This window comes from Nipponia nippon, unplaced genomic scaffold, assembly GCF_047370975.1.
Source record: "Nipponia nippon isolate SJK-2023a ecotype South Korea unplaced genomic scaffold, ASM4737097v1 scaffold_8, whole genome shotgun sequence".
NCBI classification, from domain to species: Eukaryota; Metazoa; Chordata; class Aves; order Pelecaniformes; family Threskiornithidae; genus Nipponia; species Nipponia nippon.
The window spans coordinates 30,758,770-30,782,274 of NW_028262402.1; the positions used below are offsets into that span (position 1 = coordinate 30,758,770).

A 23,505-nucleotide genomic window follows, 5' to 3' on the forward strand; every position below is an offset into this window, starting at 1 on the left:
GCCCTGACTTCCCACAGCAGAGCAGAAATAAGGTTGCTTTCATAACACACACAGGCGTTCTCTAAAATACACATTAAAGGCTGTGAAGGCAGTCAGATATTATGTGGAAAGGGTTTTTTTCCTGTCTCTTTAAAATAAGTTATCAAAGTCTCATTATGGCAATTCAGAAAATAGTAGGCTGAATAAGATTAGAAGACAGAAGAAAAAAGCATAGGGAAAAGTTATTACTAACTGCTGACACAGTCACATTAGCCTTATTTACAGGGCTACTGAGCTTCTGTGGCAAAAGCAGAATATGAAAGATTTCTGACGCTTCCTGATTTTTCCTGCATTAGAAACATCACAACAAATTTTACCCCAACATTTGTTCATGCCCAAGAGTGGCCCAAAGAAAGCACATTAAGATGAAAAAGGAGATGTGGAGGAAGTTAATAACTCAGCAAAAGCTTCCGTCTCAATCTCCAGTGTAAGTACAGGATAGGGCAGGTTCACTGCAGTTACTTAATAAATGGATTCCTGGATCAGCTATAGAGTTGCTTTGAACAAATCACTTTACTCCTCAAAGTCTCATTCTTCCCGTCTTTAAAATGAAAACATTAACACTTATATTCCAAATAAAATGCAATGTCTGTAAGTAAAAAGCTAGGAGCATTCCTCATGCTTCCACTACTGATAGCTGTGTCACCCTTGCTTTCTCCAAATTTCTGAAAAAAAAAAAATCATATCTCCTCTGATATCACCTCTGCAGTGTTAGTTTATCACTTTTTTTTTTAGGTTTATTGCTTGAGATGTGAATGTACAGATCAAGTTTTGATTTGATGTACAGTACTGTGCTTTCCAGGTCAGCTGATTATATGTGCTCAACATTTTACTTTCAACACTGACAAATTATCAGGAGGATTTTGGTGAATTTGTTCACATACAGCTTGCAAATTATTAAGCAGTCTGGTAATCAGGGTCCTAACAATGGAATAACATGACAAGCATTACATCAATGCCAAGTTTTCTCAGCTAAAACTCATAATTATTATTTGTCAATAAAATAAATATATGTCCATACATACCAGCTCATAAATAAGCACAAGTCCAGTGCTTTTCCAATGGGAGCAGAAGGTGATTTTCCTTCTTTTTTCTGCTCAAGAAGTGCTTATTTATAGGCTTCAGAAACTGACATCCAAGTCCTTACAGGAAACATTTCAAGACATAGCTTGACTGGGAGAAACACAACAGCTGAGAAATTGCATGATGCTCTATAGGATTTTACTGATGAAGGAACAAAAGAGAAAAAAAGAGTCTCTTTTGCTGTCAAAAGAAACTCTGCCTATTTTTTGTTTTTTATTCAAGTAAAGAAATTATGTCTTTCCTACATAATGCTTGAAGCTAACTTTCATTTGTGTCTGCTTAGATATGAGAGGAGATTTCTCTCTGTCTTGTGCTGGGGTAACTCTTCACTGACTTAGTTCAGTTATCTTTGATTTTTGCTGGTTTCACCAAGATTAAGATTTGACCCCTTTTCTTGTATTTGTTTATATAAGACATGAAAAATGACATGTTTTTCAAACAATTAATAACTGAGAGACCAAACTAATAATAAAAAGCTTGTAAATTAAAATGTCAAGCAGCCTAATGCAACATTTGATAAATGACTATGTTGTTTCTGAGGATTACATTTTAATGTCATTCTAATAGCTTGATTATAAAGGACAACTACTGCATTTAAAGTAGGCTGGGCAGAACATAACTAGATTCAGATCTAATTTTAAACTAACCTGGATGTAACATCTCAACAGAAATATATTTCTTAACCAGATAAAATTGCACTAAATTATTAGAATAAGGAGGGGTGTGGGGGGGGTGTCCTCTTTTTCCCCCAATATATCTATTCATTTAATTTCCTTTGATATTTTTTTCTTTTTTTCTATCTATGCTTTCCAATATACTTGGAACCTTTTCCTTCTAGGACAGTTTACAAATTGCTTGACCACCTCTAAGGAAATTAGTTTGAAAAACTGACATTCATTGCCACCTGAGGAGCTCTTATGCTGTGAAAGAGGAGACCCTAAAGTCCACATCCCTGCCCACAACCTTCCACTCATAGCATACTTCAAAGACGTAGAAAAGGATTAAAAGTGAGATGAAGGCAGAAAAGACCAAAATTTAAAATGTCTTGTTTGTGGGAAACATCTTTTCTATAAAATCTCTTCTAAAAAACATTTCTTCTCTTTTGCTGCCATTTTTTTTCCTGCAACAGAAGTTTAAGGAAACAGATTCTTTAAAATGGCCATAGGGTATTGAAAACAAAACACTGTTTTTAGGAGCCAGGAGCAAAAGAATAAGACTGTCAAAGTTGAAGTCATTTTCACTCACCAGCTGGCAGACTGAAGGAAGCTCATTGGGCTGACTATCCAGGGCCCAGGACCCTGGAGTTCCCAAAGTCTAAGGCCAGCATTAAGTTTTATTTCTACAGTTGCCAAAATATTTTTATTTCTCCAAAAATCCTTACTTTTCTAAATCATTTTATCTTATAAGGACATAACTTCTCAATAGCAATCTGTGGCTTGAAAGAGAATCAGTGGATGGTAACACTTATATATGTTGTTAGACATCATCTGTACCTTTTGGAAAGCATGTCCAATTGTGATATAACTGATTTCATCTTTATTCTCAGCCTTTAGGCTATCACTTAATTTAAATTAAAGATGCTTTGGCAACAGGGTGCTCAATGCCTTATCCATATTTGCACAAAACCCGGTGTAGCAAATGCTCTTAGCCATAGTCTTTTCCCCACCTAGAAACATTCATCGCCACGATGGACATTTGTTCTTTTTAAATATTTGTGAACAGTTTTATTTCCACCACCTTCAGGCAATGTGTTGCTCAGTCAAAAATACTTGTTACTTTTACCACTTCCTCCTAGATTCTTGATTGTTCTAAAGTAAATTATAACTAGGACAAAACCCAAACAACATTTGAATAGAGAAACATTGCATGTAGTTCATCAGTGTGACCAGAGAGAGCACATAAGAGCATTAGGAAAACAAAGACTTATGTTCTCCTTCATATCTGAGATTATACAGGCTGGTACAAGTGGTTTTTAGCTGCAGTAAGCTGGCCCTGTGGCAGTCTTCAGCATTCCACTCTTCAACCTGCTGGCTGAGCTTCTCATGAGATCTCATCCCAAACCATTTCCATCAAAACATTTGTGTAAGCAGGGACCTGCTCTTCAGACTCTTTAAACCTCTGGGTTGTGTTGGATGAAGAGCTCACAGACTCCTTTCAGCATTGCATCTGGCAGAGCAGGAGAGGAGGTAGCTGTGGGGGAGGTGATGAGTAGCTGAGGCAGGATGGTGGTGGCCATCGCCTCAGCCTGTGCAGCTGCATCCAGGGTGTGGAAGTGTTGAACGTGCATAATGGGGTGTCAGTAACACATCTGACATTGATAGATAATATTAAATAAAATCAGAAAGGAGGAACAATACAGTAAAAATGAAGTCTAAGAGCTCTTGAATATGTTAGGAGGAAGCTCCAGAATGAAACATTTTAAGATTTTAAGGTGAGCCAAAACAAAGGCACGGCACAAAAGTCAACAAATTATCTGCTGGCAGCGGACTGTTTTTTAGCTTGAGACATCTACTGCTTATTTAGAAAGCTTTTGATATGTTGTGATGTTTGCATGGCAGCTAAAAGTAAGAGTCCTGACTATGATATGCCTCCCTTTGACCTTGCCGTAGAGGAAGAAGGGATTCTTGTCACATATAGCTGGCCAGAAAATAAGCTTTGTTGCCACCAGAAATTTCAGCATTGCCAGTGTCTGTGTTTAAAATATTTAGGACCCAGGTACCCAGACAACGTCTACTAAGACGGGTCTCATTTTCAAGAAAAAGTATTAGCTGGGTCTCATAAGGAAATTATGCAAATTCTGGGAACTGGCAGAGTAACTGTAAAGCTGTGCAATACCATTATAGAAAGTACAGGAGGTTTGCCTAGGAGGGCTGCTTTTTGAAAGTGGCAAATTTTCCCCAGACCCAGGCATTTCAGAGTTTTCATTTGTTTGTGATTGGTCTTACTGTTGCCAGGCTCATCATTTCAGGTCAGAACTTTCCTTCATCAAATCTCATACCAAGCATCAAGAACAAAAAATAATAATAAAAAAATGCATATTACACTAGCCCAATTGTGAAATGCTGAACACGGTAAAAAAAACCAAACTGCTGACCCTTCCATTATTGAGTTTTGTGTCTCATAGAATGAATTTTGTCTCCCTAACTTTAGCCTATCTGTCACAAACAACAACAACAAAAAAAAAAGTAAAAGCAAGCAAATATATAGGGATATAGAACCGTAAAAATCATAAATGGAAAAGACCTATGAGGTCATTTAATCCATTTCCCTGCCATTTTACTCTGACTCCTCAGTGCACTTGGTGGTGCTTTGCCCAGTCCAACTTAAAATGCCTGAGGCAATGGGTTTTGATCCTAGGTTTCCCTTGCAAAAAGAAATATTAACTGTAAGTCAGAGGACTATATTCTTGCATAATTCGTGTTCTTATATATTTCCATGTGAATTATCTCAGTTTAGTATCAAAAAAAAAAAAAAAAAAAAGAAAGAAAGAAAGGGCCTCAACAGCTTGGATACATAAACATATTGCTACAGGTAATAAGTTACTATACATCATCTGATTCATGTTAATTCTGTGGATCCACTTTCTTAGCCTGTAACAAACAGTAATTCAAATATACTTAGGTTGCTTATACTTTAGCACTGGTACTTGAAACCAAAGGGCGCTTTTGAAGTGAATTCCCAACTGCCTTCACTTCTCAGACCACAAAAAAAAAAAAAAAAAAAGGCCTTTCAGGTAAGGCTAAACGAAAAGATACGCTCCAAGAGCCCACCCAGTACACATCAACCAGCTAACAGAATTTCAGAAGAGAGTAGAGCTAGTGTATAATAAAGATGCAAGCCTGAAATGCACAAACTGTGGAATTCATGTTCTCACCACTAATTGTTTTGCCCTGACCATGCTTTTTTATTATGCACTACTTGTTACTGTAGAGATTGACTTAGACTGCCCTTTGCACCTTGAGTAACCTCAAGGGTCTTTACTTTTGCCACAGCCTAAAATAACATGTAGAGTTACCAGAGATCATGGGTGATTTGTCTGTGTATTTAAGCCCTCAGATATTTCTAGACAAGAGTCAAAGATTTAAAAGCAGGTAAATATTTAAGTACTATTAAAAATAAATAAAGTTTATTAGCAGAAATATTGTTTCTTTGTATTACAACAGAATATTAAGGACCATTAGGACTAAGGACTGATTATGCTAAATTCTGTGATGTAAAAGATAGTTTGCATCCTGAACAGCTTGCTGCCCTGATGAAATAGGATATGATAAATCATTAAAGGAGCAATTCAAAGGAATGGCTCAGTACAATAAGTAGTATGGAGTTGGGAACAGCTCACTCATTTCTTAGAAAGTATTTAAAATTTAAATGTTCATGTCCATAAAGGGATTTCCTGAACTGTTATCAGAACATGAAAAGGTTACAAATACCACAAAGCAGGGTTGGCTTAAAATTGAATAGAGTACTAACAGAAACTCTTTTTTGTAGATGAACTAGTTAATTAAAAAAAAAACAAGGAAACCACTACACTACCTCCTTAGCAAGTTAAAGTTTAATTAGTAGATCTGAACATGTCAATATGAATAAAACATCAACTTGGGAAATAGCAGTTCTTATACAATTCCTTTCTCACTGTCAGCTGAAGTATAGGTTAATCTACACTGGCTATTTTCCCAGATTTTACAGGTATAATAATCTGTCCAGTGCTTCTCTACTTTGGAGAGTTATTAAGAGTGTGTTTTGAACAAATCGGGTACCCTCATACAGCCTCTTAGGCAAGCATTTCCAAGCCACTTTTGCTTGCAGTAGCAAAGCCAGCTTTTCAGTTCCAGGAATACAACTGCACAGTGCAAAGCACTGACGAGCTATAAACTCAGACTGCAAAATCAGATTAATTCAAAATATTTTGAGAGGTTAATTTTGCACTGGTAGATTGTATGTTGGTCCCCCAATGTCTGTTCATGCCAAATTTCAATTGGACTTTTCACAAATATTTCTTTTTTGGTATTATATCCTTTCCATTCCTGTCTGGACTCTGCAACTTCCCTCACATAGGGCCCCTGTGTTGTCTTCTATTCTGGACATTGTCTGTATTTAGACTTTCATTTCACATTGGTCAGTCCTTCAAGTCTTCCTTTAAGCTGCAGATCAATGTAGTATTACAGCATGTCCTAGTTCTAAAGATATCAGGCTTCTCCAACTCTTTTTCTTGTTCAATAATTTTATATTTCTTCAGTTAGCTTGTGCAGGACCAGTGACAAGATACAGCTGACTTTGTTGGAGAGACATGCTTGCCAACCTGGAGCAATACAGGTGAAATAATGTCACATCATCCAGCATAATGTTCGTCTACATTAGCTCAGAGATACCATTCACAGGGCCAACACGCTGCACTGTTTTCACCTTGTTCCCTACTTTTGCACTCTCTCTGGCACGTTTATTCTGGCAACTGTCCATGCTATGTCTCCCTTTCTGGTGCAGACAGAGAGCATCCAAATAGACCCTACCACTAGCAGCATTGTCCCCTGACACAGAAGGGAAGATGGTAATAAGAACCCTTAAATCCTGTGGGCTGCTTATCTGTCTAGTTGCAGAGAAAACATTCATCACCCTGACTTTCAAGCTTAAGAAAGCGTGACCCTGCTGGCCAAAGCCATACAACTGAAGGCACATGCACACAGCATAGGTGAAAGTTTGGAAGTAAAGAAAAGAAGGACATGGCAGTAAGACAAGGTTCAGCAAGTGAACACTAGAGAGATGTCCTGAATAAGAAGTTGGTGGCTGCATTTGCTGAGTAGCAAAGCAAAAAGAACAATACTGAGACAGTAAGAACACTTTCCCAGACCATAGAAAGACTGCAGTACCATCTACACCTTATCAGCACCTCCCACATTGTCCCGTTTCATGCATATTGCATTCTCAACGTAGCCCCTTCATGAGGGAGACTACAGCATGTACTGCAGGCCCTGCAAGCTGGAAGAAGTTTTGTGTCAGTAAAAACCAGAAACCAGTTGCTGTAGTGCAATTTAGTCTTCATTCCTTTTGATGCCTGTTTCCCCTCATGCTTGAAAATAATGTGCGATACACAAAAGACAAACATAGTCCTGATAAGGAAATGGAAGTCAAACAAAAATCTGAGGCTGGGCACCCCCTCTTCAGGTAGTCAAGTGCATACGACCAAGCATAACTGGGGAAAGAAAGGCATTTTGCAGCCTGCTAGACTATCCAGATGTCACTGCAGTTAAATGTCCACTGAAATCTTCAATGGACTGTAACAAAACATAGAATCATAGAATCATAAAATCGTCAAGGTTGGAAAAGACCTTTAAGATCATCGAGTCCAACCATTAACCTAGCACTGCCAAGTCCACCACTAAACCATGTCCTCAAGCACCACATCTACCCATCTTTTAAATACCTCCAGGGATGGAGACTCAACCACTTCCCTGGGCAGCCTGCTCCAATGCCTGACTACCCTTTCGGTGAAGAAGTTTTTCCGAATATCCAACCTAAACCTCCCCTGGTGCAGCTTGAGGCCGTTTCCTCTCGTTCTATCACTCGCTACTAGGGAGAAGAGACAGACCCCCACCTCACTACAACCTCCTTTCAGGGAGTTGTAGAGAGCAATAAGGTCTTCCCTCAGCCTCCTCTTCTCCAGACTAAACGACCCCAGCTCCCTTAGCCGCTCCTCGTAGGACTTGTTCTCTAGACCCTTCACCGGCTTTGTTGTCCTTCTTTGGACACACTCCAGCACCTTGATGTCCTTCTTGTAGTGAGGGGCCCAAAACTGAACACAGTACTTGTGGTGCGGTCTCACCAGTGCCAAGTACAGGGGCACTATCACCTCCCTGGTCCTGCTGGCCACACTGTTCCTGATACAAGCCAGGATGCCATTGGCATTCTTGGCCACCTGGGCACACTGCTGGCTCATGTTCAGCTGGCTGTCAACTAATACCCCTAGGTCCTTTTCTGCCGGGCAGCTCTCCAGCTACTCCTCCCCAAGCCTGTAGTGTTGCATGGAGTTGTTGTGACCCAGGTGCAGCACCCGGCACTTAGCCTTGTTGAGCCTCATACAATTGGCCCTGGCCCAATGATCCAGCCTGTCCAGGTCCCTCTGTAGAGCCTTCCTACCCTCCAGCAGATCGACACTTCCACCCAACGTGGTGTCATCTGCAAACTTACTGAGGGTGCACTCAATCCCCTCATCCAGATCATCAATGAAGATATTGAACAGGACTGGCCCCAACATTGAACCCTGGGGAACACCACTTGTGACCGGCCACCAACTGGATCTGACTCCATTCACCACCACTCTCTGGGCTCAGCCGTCCAGCCAGTTTTTAACCCAGCACAGAGTGCACCTATCCAAGCCATGAGCAGTCAGTTTCCCCAGGAGAATGCTGTGGGAGACAGTGTCAAAGGCCTTACTAAAGGCCAAGAATGAATTCTCTTCCTTTCAATGAAGGATGAGGTTTGGTTACCTAGTGCAAACAGGCATCTTATTGACAGCATCAACAGAGCTAGAGAAGCCTATCTGTGTAAAATTCACTATAAACCTTTTGTGTAACTGGAAATAACTTAGAAATAACTTGAGTCAGAGAAAATTATAATTACTCAGGTACTCCCTGGATCATCCCAGCAATTATTGTTATCTAATCACAGTTTGACTGGTAACAGATTGACAAGAGTCACTGTTGTCAGACTACAGTAGGAAGAGTAACTGTCACCTCCATGCTCTGTGGCACCATGTGTTGCTCATCTGCATCAAATTAGCAATGGAGCTAATCTCCATGGATGCTACCTTTCCCAGCCTCAAGTTCTCCCCTCTCTGACAATCTTCTCACATTTGCAACACAGTCTATGTGTTCTTGTCATGAATTCAGACACTGCAAGGAAATTTGCTTGGCTTTAGGAATCTTAGGGACCTGGTCTACATAAAGGTATTTACAAAACTGACCACATGCTATATCTGAATCCACCAGCCACTAGGGAATTGTTTTGTGTCCAGCTGTCCTCCACCTTCTTAATGTACTTGACAGTAATAAGGTATTCCTTCAGTCATGCAGATGAAACAAAACTGTTCTGAGCCACTTATATAAGTGCATCTCGAACACCGATGACAGGAATGGGAGATGGGCTCATGGTTTCTCAGCATAGGAGATGGTTTAGTGACTGTCTGTAGCTATTAGTAGCACAGACTCCATATCAACAAGGTAGAATGTAGTACTGCCAACATTTATTTTAGAGCATTTTTTACAAAATTGCACAAAGATTAGTGAGACCCCAACTGCAGGCAAGGCAGTCTTTTCTTTCATACTTCTTCCTGGTTTTAATGACAGTATTCCACCATCTTTGATGTGCCTATATTGCTATCACCCATAGAGTTGCATCCATGGTAATGGTCAGGTAGAAGCAAAAGCGGGGCTGCCCTATGACAGGGGAATGAGCCAGGAGCCAAGCATGACCCCAGCACAGGCAGTGCCTTCGCAAAGAAGTCATCCTCCTGTGGGATCTCAGAATGGCAGGCCAAGCAGGTTCCTACATCAGGTGCTGGTAACAGCATCCATCAGCAGCCCCAAGAATGGTGAGGGGATGAAACAGGTCTAGGGCACATCCAGGAAACAGGTCCAGAGACACGCTACCTATGATGCTGTCACTAAATACTTTTGCCAGATGCCTGCTCTGCAATGTAGGTCTGAGGTCTGTCCAAGGGAAGGGTGAGAGACAGGGCTGGAGACAGAAGTTTGTCTGACAGAGCTCAGGCAGGAACCAGATTCCTGTGCCTGAGCTGAAACAGGGTGCTTGGGCAGGGGTGTGGATCCCAGGAGAGACTGGGCAGATCTGTGAAGGCCTGTTGAGGTCCTCCAAGCCCTGACAGTAATGCAGTAAGGAAACGCTCCAAAATACACTATTATAAACATCACAGTTCACAGCCATATTCTGCAATTGCTCACATAAAGCAAAAAAAAGCCTCATATAGACGGTGATTTCTGCATCAACCAGCAAAAAAATACAAGGTGATGACAGGGTAACAAAGTGAGTTACTATAATACAACATCCAAAACACGATCAGTTATACCAAAGCTTATGTCAGTGCAAGACAACATTACATAAGACCTATTAACAGCTCTAAATCATTACAAATGAGCAAACGCAACTGTCAGAGCCATACTGGGAAAGATACACTGTAGACTTGTCAACTTCTTAGGTGAAACTGTCAGGTTGGGCTCTAAACCGCCAAAAGTATAGTGGTATCTACGTGCTTTTTAAAATTGAAATAATTTACTCAAAATATTGATTTGTCTGGCAAGTCTGTAGAGTAAATCTGTGCAACTTCTAACATCACATAATATTCATGCAATTGACTCTGTACTACCAGAAGGCTGGAGTAGACTATATTGTTGATCTCTATGTAGTATCAGACTGAGTCTTGTATGCCAAGCCTCAGTCACTTTAATTACAAAGATCAAAGAGCTCTGATTATTTCTCTGTGTGCCTTGTAGTGGCCTAGTCCGCTGCCTAGTTTCTTATGCTTTCTTGCCACTAAGCACCACTGAAATTACACAGCAGAACTGTGGGTGAGTTCTCAGACACATTGGATTGGGGCAGTTTCAAACACAAGAATACAAGCAGGATTTTGAGACCTGTTTTATCTCAGGGCCACAGTGAAATCAAAAGCTTTTTCAGAAGAAATTCCAAGTAACTCCCTTGCCATGAAAAAACATGCCTTAGAACACCTAGTAGCCAAAACGTGGGGCAGTCTATCCAATATGTGAGAAAGTGCAAAACCCCACTCTGAGTCATACAGGAGATTAAACACGCATGCTGTTGACTCTGTCTCTCAAGCCCAGAGTATTGCACTATTTATATAAAGCAGAGCAGCTCCAGGAAGAGAATCTGTAAGAGTCTGACGCCATCATCAATGACTTGGACATTTGCCTAAGGCCCAGGATCAGCTATGAGACAGAGCAGTCTGTCCTGGAGCAGTGAATTACCAACTTCATGTTACATTTCATGGCTATCTTCCACTAACAGTAGTGGTGGTGATTGTCTTATTGAATGATTAGTGGAAAAATTAATTTTGCTGTTCCTCTAAACTAACTGTGGACTCAATAGGGACACTTAATGACACATTACAATCTCCCTCTCTCTTCCTTTCTCCCCATCTACTATCCACATCCAGCAAGCAATAAATAACCTGTTTCTCTTTATGGTAAGAGATAAGGTGAACTTTATTACTTCGCCTTTACTATCTTCTCCTCTTTCGTACAGAGGAACCAACTTTTCTCTCTAATGGTCTCACTGAGGTTTATCTCTTTAAACTTAAAACAATTTTTCCTAACTGATATTTAGCCTTGAAGTTTGCTGCTTCTATTTCAGACCTTGTGCATTTTTCCCAGCTTATACTAGCTGATCTAAGAAAAGATATTACCTCTACATATGAATCTCATCCAAACTTCAGGCATTGACAGAGAACTGGAATACAACCTACTGTGCTATAGGTGGAGCCATATTCTGTCACATTTCAAATAGAGATATTGGTCTGACTTTACACCATTTAAAGCTTTCAGAGAAACTTCAGAGGATTTAATAACTAAAGACCTGAAGGCAAATGAAATAAATACAAAGTGAGTTTGCTAAAGGTCAGCCATGGCACATTACTTCAGTGCTTCTCTTCAACCAAGACAAATGTGGGCAGATACATGTGGACCAGATAAACTGTGAACCTCAGTAAAATATTTAACATAGTGCCACAGGAAAAATATTAGATAAGCTGTAAAAAAAAAAAAAAAAGAATCTCATGCAACACATTTAAGTGGATAAGGAGTGGCTAAAATCATAAAAAAATCTTTTCGTGAAAGTTCCCTACCTGCAAGAAGGTTAAAAAGAATTCCTCCAGAGCCATCTTAGAAGCTGTCTTACTACTATTTTGAGTGGTGACATTTGGCACAAAATTAAACAGTGACTTAAAGAAATTTTCCAGATGACACAAAGGTTGTCATCAGCACAGGGAACTGAATTTCAAAGACAAAAGAAACAGATGACCTGAAGGACTGAAATAAAGTGGCACAAAAGGCAGGTCATGAACTTAGGATCTAATTAAAATTTCTGTTGTAAGCTGGAGCTTGTCAGTTGGAAAAAACAAGAGGAGAACAAGGTGGACGTATTAATCGATTAGAGAGTGTTTATGAGCATGCCACATCTCTGGAAAAGATAAATGTGATTCTAGATTCAGATGGTTATATCTAAACAAAATACAGAAGCATACAGGGTACTAGTACTCAGCTGGAATATGACATACAGTTCTCATTGCCTGTGTTCAATGAGACTGCAGAGAAAGGCCATGAGACCTATCAAGGGAATGGGTATGAGGAGAGTCTAAAGTCCTTGACTGATTTATCTTCAAAACAAGGAAGGACAGGTGAGGTGATTTCTGCTGTACATACCATGAGGCCAAGGGAAGGGGAACTTGTCTCTTGAATAAATTCAGGCTGTAAATTAGAATAACACTTATAGTACTTTGCACAGAAAAGTTCTGGAGCAACCTTTCACTGGAAATACCTAGAGTAAGAAACATCATAACTCATTTCAAGATGGAACTTGCCGAATTATCAGAGGGGTTATGCAGTCGGGTTGCCAATAATAGCTGAGAGCAGGAGATCCCTCTCAGTCTTCTCTCCCTTTGTCAAAGTAGTACCTTACTTCCCTGTGTTTTTTTGTTCACCTAGTGGTACCAGTAGAGGGAGGACGAATCTGTCCAAGAAGTGGAAGTGCTAAATTCTGTAACAAATTATATACGCTATGATTCCAGCTCGCAGCTGGCTGAGTTCAAATTCCTGCGCTATTCAGCGTATTAACAGCTTAGCTGGAATCCTGTCATGTAGCCTACCAGGTGCCCTTACAAACCAACACTTCAAAAGGGGTGAAAAAGAAACCTATTTATCTGTCAGTCACTCAGTAGCACAATCCTGAGACAAGCTGTGTTATTCAACATGTTCTCTTCAGATCTATCCATTTTCTTGGAGGGTACTGAATTCTTGCAAGTCATATGGAAGTTATGTTCCAGTGATCTGCACTTGTCAAAGAATAACTTTTTCTCCAGAGCCAAGTTATGACATCAGTGGCACCTGCCAAAAATTATAGCACAGATCAAATGTGGCATTCAGAGTTTGTGCCCTGTAACTGTCTGGTCATTTCACTTGGTGTGCTGCAGACTTCACAAAATGAGACTGTGGGTTTGGGTTTTTTTCACCCCTGCCATTAAACTAATTCATAATAGCAGATGTCATCACTCCCAAATAAAAATGAGTGACGGATGAAAAGTTTTTATCAGTTATTCCTGGCAGCTGGAGTCCTCTTGAAAAGGGGAACCCAGAGGTAAAACTGACACTATTCAGTAAGCACTCAAGAAATCCATACTTTGACAGAAGAGGAAGCTACTATACAATCAAAGTAAGCATTTATATTTTTGTATTTTGGCCAAAATAAGATTTTCGCTTTCTATCTTAATTATTAAATGTGCCTAGACATACATGCATATACATTTATTTTACTTTTTGTTCAATCATTTGAATTTGAATAATGCTTTCTTCTTCCTCGCTCCATGACCTTGAATTCTGTATATTATGGTATACTTTATTGGAAGATAATCTGATTGTGTCTGATTTATAAAATACCAGAGGTATGCTGCCTCTGTTTTGTTTTACTCTAATCTTAACTTCAATTATTAACCTGTTATTTGTTCCTGTGTCTGGTTTTGGTATTACGAGAACTTCTGTATTACACATACTTCAGCTGAAAGGAAAACCACCATAAAATGAACACATAAGGGGCTATTCGTCCTAACAATGCATTCTATAAGTGTAATTTAAAAATTTTTAGAACATAAAGCTTCTTTTTTTAAAAAAAGCATCATAAGCAGGCTTTGAACTCAAATACTGTCCTGTAATAATTCCATAATGCTGGAAAATGTTCTATGCTTAGGCAAACAAACCCCAGTGAAGGGCAAAAGGAATAGGAGACTAATTAGTGGCCTGACAAAGATAAAATAGCTCATGGTCATGATATGACCCAAGGGACTGAGTCCAGTTGAATTCAAAGATAATCTTTCCATTGTTTACAATGGTCGCCAAAAAACTCTGAAGTGACTGTGGAAATTCTTTCAGAAACATGTTCATGTTCAATATTAAAATTGGCTGCATCCTCAAATTCATTGAAAGTCTTAAAATTAGCCCTATCTCCACCTTTTAGGAAGGAAATATTTTTTAAGATATAAAAAACCAACCATTCCTGTTAAAGGTTTTGTTCTTTCACCAAACATTTTGGAAATAAAATTTTGAAATGTTCAAACATTTTATCTTGCTGGTTAAAGTATTTTCTAATAAGAAAAAAAATCATAAGGTTGGATTCTTTTTATTAGCCAAACCAATTGATTCTTTTAGTTATGCATCATTTAGATTAAAAATTACTTTTACATTTTTCTCAAAATATGTTCAGTTAACAGCTTTACTGAATGCATTAAAATACTTCTCACTAAAAAGATTTTCAGAGAATCTTATTCTATGCACAAGCATTATCCCTCTACATAAAATACTGAGTTTTGAAGACAATGTCTAGCTCAAGACATGTATTAAATAGAAAGACTGAAAAAGGGCAAAAAATGCCTCCTGAAGTTTCAGGCAAGATTTTCTTATTTTGCTTGTTTGTTTTAGATGAAGTTTACTAAAAATAGCACTTTTGTTCAAAGCATCAAGAGACATTTCTGGCTCCAAAAATTTCTCTGGCAAGAGTCCAAAGTAGAAATACAATTACAAAGTATGTAGAAGAGAAATCCCTTGCATTAGATATTTGTTCATACTCCTTTTTGTACCTCAGTGGAGGTTGTCTGAGATTACAATAATTCAAAATGCGCAGGCCAGGAAAGGGCTAAGACCAGAGCATTTGGAAACATACTAATTTAACACCTCTCCATAGCACATTCAGCCTGCAGATCAGATTAAAAGACAGAAGGTAGTACCACTGGCTGTTTCTATATTAATTTTGTGGCAGTGAATAAAAGTTGTGCATATAATGACTTCCAGCTATAAGCAAAATTTCTCCTCCCTTGCACTGGAGAGATCTGTTGAGGAAAAACTACTCATCATTCACACTTTGAACCTCCTTTAAACACACTCTGGGACAGCAGCTCAAAGAGTTTAAACCAGTGTATTCTATGTAGATGTTATCTGTGTTTCATGAGTGATTGGCTGTCTTACAGTTGCTGCATGGCCATGTGATTTGTTGTTTGATTATAAATGTAGGAGATTTTTCTTCTACAGTGTGTTAATTTTATTTATCATTACTTCTTCTTGTGGACATTCTCTATAAATTAGTAATTTGTTAACACATAAATTAATTTCCATAAATGACAAATGCTGTAAAAAACTCTTTTGTACACAAATACACACATATCTGACAGTTGAGTTTCAGAGCTACCAAATACATAAGCCACTTTAGCCAAGATCTAGTTTTACCTTTATTTAGGTGTTGTTTTATCAGCTTGGCTCCCAAAAAAAGCAGCCAACTATGCTTCAAATGGCAGGTAGGACTGCACAGCCCATACAAAAATAGTCCTTTCTCAACAACCTTAGTTGAAGATTTAGTAAGGGACTCTGCCTTACACCAGTGTTATGCACATTTTAGCAGTCCTTCACAGGAAAGGTACTGCAGAAAGTTTCATAACATGAATTTTCAGTCCATAAATGACACTTACACTAATTCAAGGTTTCTGAATGAATCATTTTGAACTTATGAAAGTGTTGTTGTTGCTTATTTTATTTTCATATCAGTGGAAAAACTTTTTAAAACAACCTGCCATTAGAAGCCAGAAAGATGCCTCCTCGACTTTCCTTTAATTTCTCTGGAATGATACCTGGCTATCTGAAATGAAAATAAAGATGATAAAGAATCGCTTTTCCTTGCTTACTTTCCACTCTGGCAAAACTGGTGGAGTGACCCTAAGAAAGTGTGGTTTTTACTTACAGAGAAAATTTAACTGTCCTGCTAGTTTCTGAACTCTGAGGTATCTGAGTGAAGGAATGAAGAACAAGTTTGCCAGAATTAAGTCCATTTGTCAGTGTAACTCCAATTTATGTTATTGGGACATCTAAAAAGAAAGCAGAAAATCACTCAACAACAAAAACAAAAGATGTTTTCTAAAGCAATAATAAAGAAATTGTTTGATACAAAGAAAACAAACCTAGAATATTACTCAGAAATCCAAACCAAGCTCCTAAGCAGAATCTCTCAATTATTAGAAAAAAAGAAGGTATTACACAGTATACATGAACTCTAATCTCTAGATATGGATGTTACAATGCCAGCCTTAAAGAAAGGGTGCTTTCACACATCATAGCATGAGAGATGCTGGCTAATAATGTCAGACAGAACCATCTTCAAAAGTCTTACATCAAGAATCTGTCTTAGCAAGGACACCATGTGAAATATTCACTGTCACTGACATTCCTAAGAACTATTATCAAGTCAAATGTTCTTGGTTTCCAGAAAGTCCCATAGACAACCAGACTAACATTTGCAGAATACCTCCATGTTTTGGCTACCTGTCTGGCCACAGCTTGTTCCTCTGAGTGGAGCAGCCAAGACTTAAGGGAGCCAAAACCCTCATGCACCCCCCAAAAATCTAACCAATTTAGACCTCAGATAAAGACTGCAGGCCCTCTTTGTACCACTTGAAGAATATCTATAGAAGTTTAATAATCATAAAGACTTATTCTGTAATGAAAGGTTAATGTGTTATGGCAGACTCTTACATAAGGCAATGTATAATAGGGTTTGGAGGGCAAACCAACTCAGACAGCTTGTCAGCAGCTTGCACTTGGCTTCTGAGGCAGCGGGATAATTATCTAAAGAGTGTCAAGTGGGCAGCTGCTACTGATAGAAGAGCCTTTAAATAGTGCAAAGACCCAGGTGACCTGCTGGTCTAGGAACGATGAAATAATCATATTCCATCACTTACTGTAACAAGCTATTACCAGAGCATTTATTCTAACACTGCTCAAAGCCTACAGAATGAAGATACAGATAGAGTATGTTCCAGTGTGTCCGTGACATGCATACCTTTTTGCAAGATGAAGCCTGAAATAATACTGTTATTTTAGGGCCTCAAAGTGAGACAAAAGATCATTAAAAGATTACCCATATTCCCATTTAGAGCACATCATTGATAAACAAAGCACGTTTAGCAAAAAGTGGTAGTAGAACTGCTGTACCCATACCAGTGTAACAATTCCTGCTGTATCCCACTGTGCTACATCTACAGTATCCCCAGTCCGCAGCAAGGGAAACACCAGAAAACTGCTGTTTGCCTCAGAGGAAAATGTCTGACTGTTTTTGGTGATATTGCAGCTCTTGCTGACTTTGCTGTGAAGACAACCAGTATGCTAATCACTCAAGCATGTCTGATACTCCATCACATAGGATATTATACTACATGGACTAATCAGTTCATACTTACTACTCCAGTTGGACTGGGCTGGTCTTTAAGCAACTGGACTTCTCTGTGGAAAAATACTGCATCTGGAAGTGGCAGAAATTTTTCTTTTTGTTAAGCAAGTTTTTCAGTCTAGTCAGACTTAGCACAGTTTGGCAAAATTATTTGTTATTGTTGGTCTTTCTAAAAAAACAGGTTTGTGAAAATTATGCCAAATCTAAAATATTCAATCTAGGAAGATGCCAAGACCTTACTTATGTGCCCTTTTAAAACTTCAGGAGATTAAAATAAGGTATTTGATAGGAAGACCTTACACAAGTCTGCCTTCATTGTGTTGTGTCTGACTGTCCTTTTCTTTTTCTCTGATCTGCTTACAGTATAGCACAAACGAAACGTTTCTTTAGATTGGCCTACATTAGCATAGTCTTTGTGGTATTTGTCAAGGATAGCTCATAAAGTATGACATTGTCTATGAAGCAGACTTACAAGCACATATCAGGGTCTATGAGGCATTAATTCATCAGCATTACAGAGCGGACAGTTGGCAAAAGTATCTAGTGACAGCAGAATATAGATGAACACAAGGAAGCAAAGAGATTTCATAGGAACCCTCAAATTATGTGCTGATTTAGTCATAGAAAACTCAGGAGCATGGGTTTGTTTGTTTTTTTTTTTCTTGCATCCTCCCACTTCTACTCCAACTTAGTGGAGGAGACTGATGCAGGAAATCCTGCTTCACAGTTGGAGTAGAAGTACAACAGGTTGTTGGTACCTTATTTAACATCATAGAAAAGCAATATTTGGCTAGCAACAAATACAGTATATGATGCAATTTTTCTGATTATTTCCTTTGGGAATAAACAACAGAACTTAACTTTTCAAAGTACCGTTAAGATTTGATAACCAATGCATATTTGGTAATATCAGCAAGCGCCTCAGACATGCTGAGAATTTTAAAACCCTCCATGTTTGAATGCTATGCATTTAGCAAGGAGAAGTTCACCTCATTTCTGTCCTTTTTCTCACTTAGTGGAACTCATCTCTATATTTTAACGAGCTCTACTTTTAACAGTATTTAAGACTGAATTTTGATAAATTAAAGAACGAGGCCATAACAAGCTCCCCAGGGCTTTGCACTCTGTGTGCTTCAACTTTAAATTCATAATTCCCCTGCATATTTTGTGCCTGATATCATTTGGAGTAGTAAAAGGAATCATTTAAGAGCAACATATTTCCCTTGGACAACAAGCATCTACGATCTCTTGAAACTAAAAGAGGTAGAAAAAGGGAAAGCCCTTCACAACATCTCCTCTGAACTTCAGTGACAATGGCACTACATTTGAAAGTATTTTTCCCAAGTTCTTCCAAAACTACTTAATATCTCACACATACTGAGGCCTCCACTATATTTCAGTGAACTGTGCCATGCGTAGTCATTACTCAGTAACAAAAATACAGGTATACCACGTAACTACCACCCAAGGCCTGTTTCAATGCCTTATATTTTGCTTCAAGGCAGAGTAAGCATCAGTTACCTATTCTTCTCAGGTGACATACTTTATTTTAATAGCATTTCATGAGAAAGAAATTGCAAGGGGCTAAGCAACACAGTATCTGCCTTAGGTTAGGCTCCTGACTGCTCTGACCTCCAAATTGCTTTTCAGAAAATGAGCAAGCATAACAACTTTAGACGCCACAAGATGGGTGGTCATGATGCAGAAGAGCTGAAGAACTTCTGGGAAAAAGTTATCCAAGAGCAAACTAAGCAACGAGAAGGTGAAGAGTCTAGGTTAAGCAAAAGTGCCCTGAAAAAGTAAGTGGTATTTTTTCTTTTGCACAAGACAGCAAGGCATGTCATCACGTGCTTTAAAATAAGGTAACCTGTTATTGTACTGCTTTATTCATAGCACAGATTGTGTTCTGGATCTTTGGCACTTTTCCTCTCACAGCTGTTTGTCTCATATTTCCATGGCTCTTCTGCATGGAAACTCAGACACCCCTCACCCCTGAACCTCATGAGCATTCTTCAAAGGCTTTGGAGCATAGCCACATAAAAATAAAGCACTTTGGCACTATGTCTTGTGACAGCCAGAAAATATCAGGATTTTTACCTGGAACTGGTACAGGTACACAAATAAATAAAATAGTATTACATTAAAGGGACAGGCAAATCACCCAGTTAATGTGTAGCATAAACAAATCCATAGCATCTTTGTCATGTTTAACAGCCCTTTGCATCATATAAGCCCAAAGATAGAATCACAGAATCACAGAATCATAGAATAGTTTGGGTTGAAAGGGATCTTTAAATGTCATCTAGTCCAACACCCCTGCAATGAGCAGGGACATCTTCAACCAGATCAGGTTGCTCAGAGCCCTGTCCAACCTGACCTTGAATGTTTCCAGGGATGGGGCATCTACCATCTCTCTGGGCAACCTGTTCCAATGTTTCACCACCCTCATTGTAAAAAATGTCTTCCTTATATCTAGTCTAAATCTACTCTCTCTTAGTTTATAGCCATTATCCCTTGTCCTATTGCTACAGGCCCTGCTAAAAAGTTTGTCCCCAGCTTTCTTATAACCCCCTTTAAGTACTGAAAGGCAGAAGTAAGGTCTCCCTGCAGCCTTCTCTTCTCCAGGCTGAACAACCCCAGCTTTTTCAGCCTTTCCTCATAGCAGAGGTGTTCTATCCCTCTGATCATTTTTGTGGCCCTCCTCTGGACCCGCTCCAACAGGTTCCTGTCTTTCCTATGCTAAGGACCCCAGAGCTGGACACAGTACTCCAGGTGGGGTCTCACCAGAGCAGAGCAGAGGGGCAGAATCACCTCCCTCGACCTGCTGGCCACACTTCTTTTGATGCAGCATAGGATATGGTTAGAAACAATACAATAAGATTTTCCTGTCCCATTAAACACATTTCATAAGCATTCCTGCTATACAACAGATAAAAAAATAAGGCTATTCAAATTTATTTAACTTTTTTTCCAAAACAGTATAAACAATGGGCACTGCCTAGAAAGAGCTGTGACTGTGGTATAGATACTCTGCACAAGGGTGGTAGATTGCCTCAAATACTTGCTCAGCCTGTTGCACTTCAAGAGTTTGAACCAAGGTCTCCCACACATTAAGTGAGTCCCCTGGCTAATAATGGACGGAAAAAGAACATAAGAAATACCTGTGCCTCTTGTGTTTTTCTGGTGGGCTTTCCTCCTGAAGTTGACAAAGCTTTTCCTGCATAAACTTTCCTCACAACTGGGACATTCACATAAATTAATTTGCCTTCAGCAAACTGGAATGTGCTGGTAAAGGGCTGTTTCTTTAAAAAAAAGTTCCAGATACTCTGACCCTAGTGCCCAAGGAGGAAGCTACTATTGTCATTTTAAAGATGAGGAAATCAAGATCTGCACAGGCCTTGTGTCCCAACAGAGTCAGATGCAGACAGTCCTGCTCCCAGTGTCCTACTCAGTCAGTAATATTCCCAAACTCAAATCACCAAGTTGTTGGAGAAAAAACATGTATAATAAAACCCAGAAAAGTGTTCAGCTGCACTGGAAAACACTGTCACTCTAGCTTCACAAAAAACTACCACAAGAAGGCATCACAAACCAATCACAATTAGAAGTGTAGATAATATTTTTAACTTCGCAAAATTAAAAATGTTAAAAGCCTTTATAAGATCTTCTCTGAATAGAAAAAAAAATGCAGCAAAAGAACTTTGAATATGTCTTAACGTACATATTCCATATGTCTTACCTGACTGGTCACAACGGAAATAGACCCAAGCAAGTTCCTTCAAGGTCATTTGACCAAAGCCCAAATTCTTTACAAAGCGTTCTCTAATTTGAAAAAAAAGATACTTTCAGGAGGTAATAGACAGTCATTACAAAATCTACAGATCTACTACCTCATGTAAGTGGCCCATGGGAGAATGAGATGGCTTTAAGCATACACAAGTGCTCCTTCTGTGACACTTAGGACACTAGTTGACAAGGAACACCAGTGCTTTTAATGGCAAATTTTTACTAACTAATTGCACCAATTTGTTGAGGCTTAACTATATGCACAAGAGAACAGGGAAGTCAAGACAGGGTAGACCAAATGAGAAAAGTTTAAAACACAATCTGAAATCAAACTCAGAAGCCAAACGAACACAAGCATCCATGTCAAACAGCTACTGCTAAGTTACTCTCAGATTAGAACATTGGCTGCTGTTCTTTTTAACACACCAAATGTAATATAAAAACCCATATATTCCATGATGCATTTGGCATTACCATATGATATCGAATCCTATAACATTGCGGGGTCAGGTGTTTCATAACACCATTTCCTTTGGAAAATGACCCAGCCAACAATATCTTGCAGTCGTCCCTAGTGGTTTTCTCTTCTGTCTGTACTATACTTGTGTCTTGAAGCTATGTGGCTCCTCTTGCATGTGACATCAATTCCTTTCATTAAACACGTACAAGGTCTGCAGAGATTTTGGGTACAAAATGGTTACTTTTTTTTTCTTCAGAGTAAACACAAATGGACATATTTAAAGTTCTGCTTGCTCTTCTCTATAGCACTTTACAGTAAACTTGGGGGGTGAGGCATTGTAATTGTATTTTTTAATTTACACATTGAATGACCTTATTGGATAGACACTACTTCTGTGTGGCTTTGAGAATACCCCAGAGGAAAAAACAGAGCTCTTCACACTGACAGTATTTCAGCAGTTGTTTGACTCATTAGGAATCCAGCAATGTCAACCACTGATAGCATCAGCACTATCTCTTTCTCCTCTGCATTCCCAATCCTGCAAGCTAGAGAGATGTGTAGATGGTAAATAAATACGGGGCAAGTGCTATGGTGATGAAAGAGGAAAGCTTCAACCCTGTTGAAAAGTCCTGCATACATTTGAAGGATTTGGCTCAGTACTTGCTAAGCGCTTGTCCTCTCTTTTCAGACTCCGCCAGGAATGGACTCTGCGGCTGGAAGGCCGAGCAAGGCAGGTCCAGGCACACACAAAAACGCAGAAAGAACAGATGACGCTGCTGTCCATCGAGGCTCTTCCCTCACCAGATAAAACTGTTGCTTAAAGTTACTGTGAAAACACAGAAAGCATTGGGCCTGACTCTGACCTTCTGCATGCACCTATAAACCAGCAGTTACACTGCTGAAAAAGCAAAAGGTCAGAATCTGGCCCTTTTCCAGATTGTTTACTAGAGCTACTAATAAAGTCCTACTGAAAGTCAGTGCAAGAATAAGGCCACAATACATAATCTTGAAAAAAACTCAAAGGGATAGATGAGAAGCAGACATCTTTAATTCTCCATGATTTATTATTGATGTGATGTAGCAGGACTTTCTTATGTAACTCCGCATTTCCAAGTGGCAACAACATATTTCTAGGAAAGAGGATTGCTTGTTTAATAGGAATAATACATTCAGAAGGCTGCATGCAAAATTGCACGTTTCCTTTTACAGAGGTCTCAGAGTCTGGCTTAATGCAGATATAAGCTGTTCTGCCTGTCTTGATGAGACACAGTGAAGGGAGTTAAGGCTTGGTCTGATCAGCTGGACAGAAGGAGAAATATATTCTTTAATGGAATCAGGAAAAAAAAAAGAATGAGCTTTTCTGATCAACTTATAAGAAAATTTACAGGTCTTAGTCATTAAATAAACAGAGGAAAGGATTTTGACTTTCATGGGGTAGGTAAGAAAAAGATTACTGAGGTTATTATGAACCAGTCTGAGAAATGTCAGAGCAAGTGAGTATGAAAGAGAGCTTGAAAGAGAAGGCAGCAAATCATTTCATCATAACAGCACAGGAATGCTTTGCAAGGTATCATTTGCTGTACCTGGTGTGCACTAATCCAAGCACTTGCTGTATTTCATCTTCTTCTAGGTCA

At 39.1% G+C, this 23,505-nt stretch overlaps 1 long non-coding RNA gene across 1 annotated transcript; it reads left to right on the top strand.

The window, feature by feature from the left end:
- The first annotated feature begins 19,278 nt into the window (after nt 1-19,278).
- Nucleotides 19,279-22,956, top strand: LOC148050551 (uncharacterized). The gene is made up of 2 exons (XR_015701089.1): nt 19,279-19,424; nt 22,560-22,956. It is a non-coding gene; the product is annotated as an uncharacterized LOC148050551 (long non-coding RNA).
- The last annotated feature ends 549 nt before the right edge of the window (nt 22,957-23,505 follow it).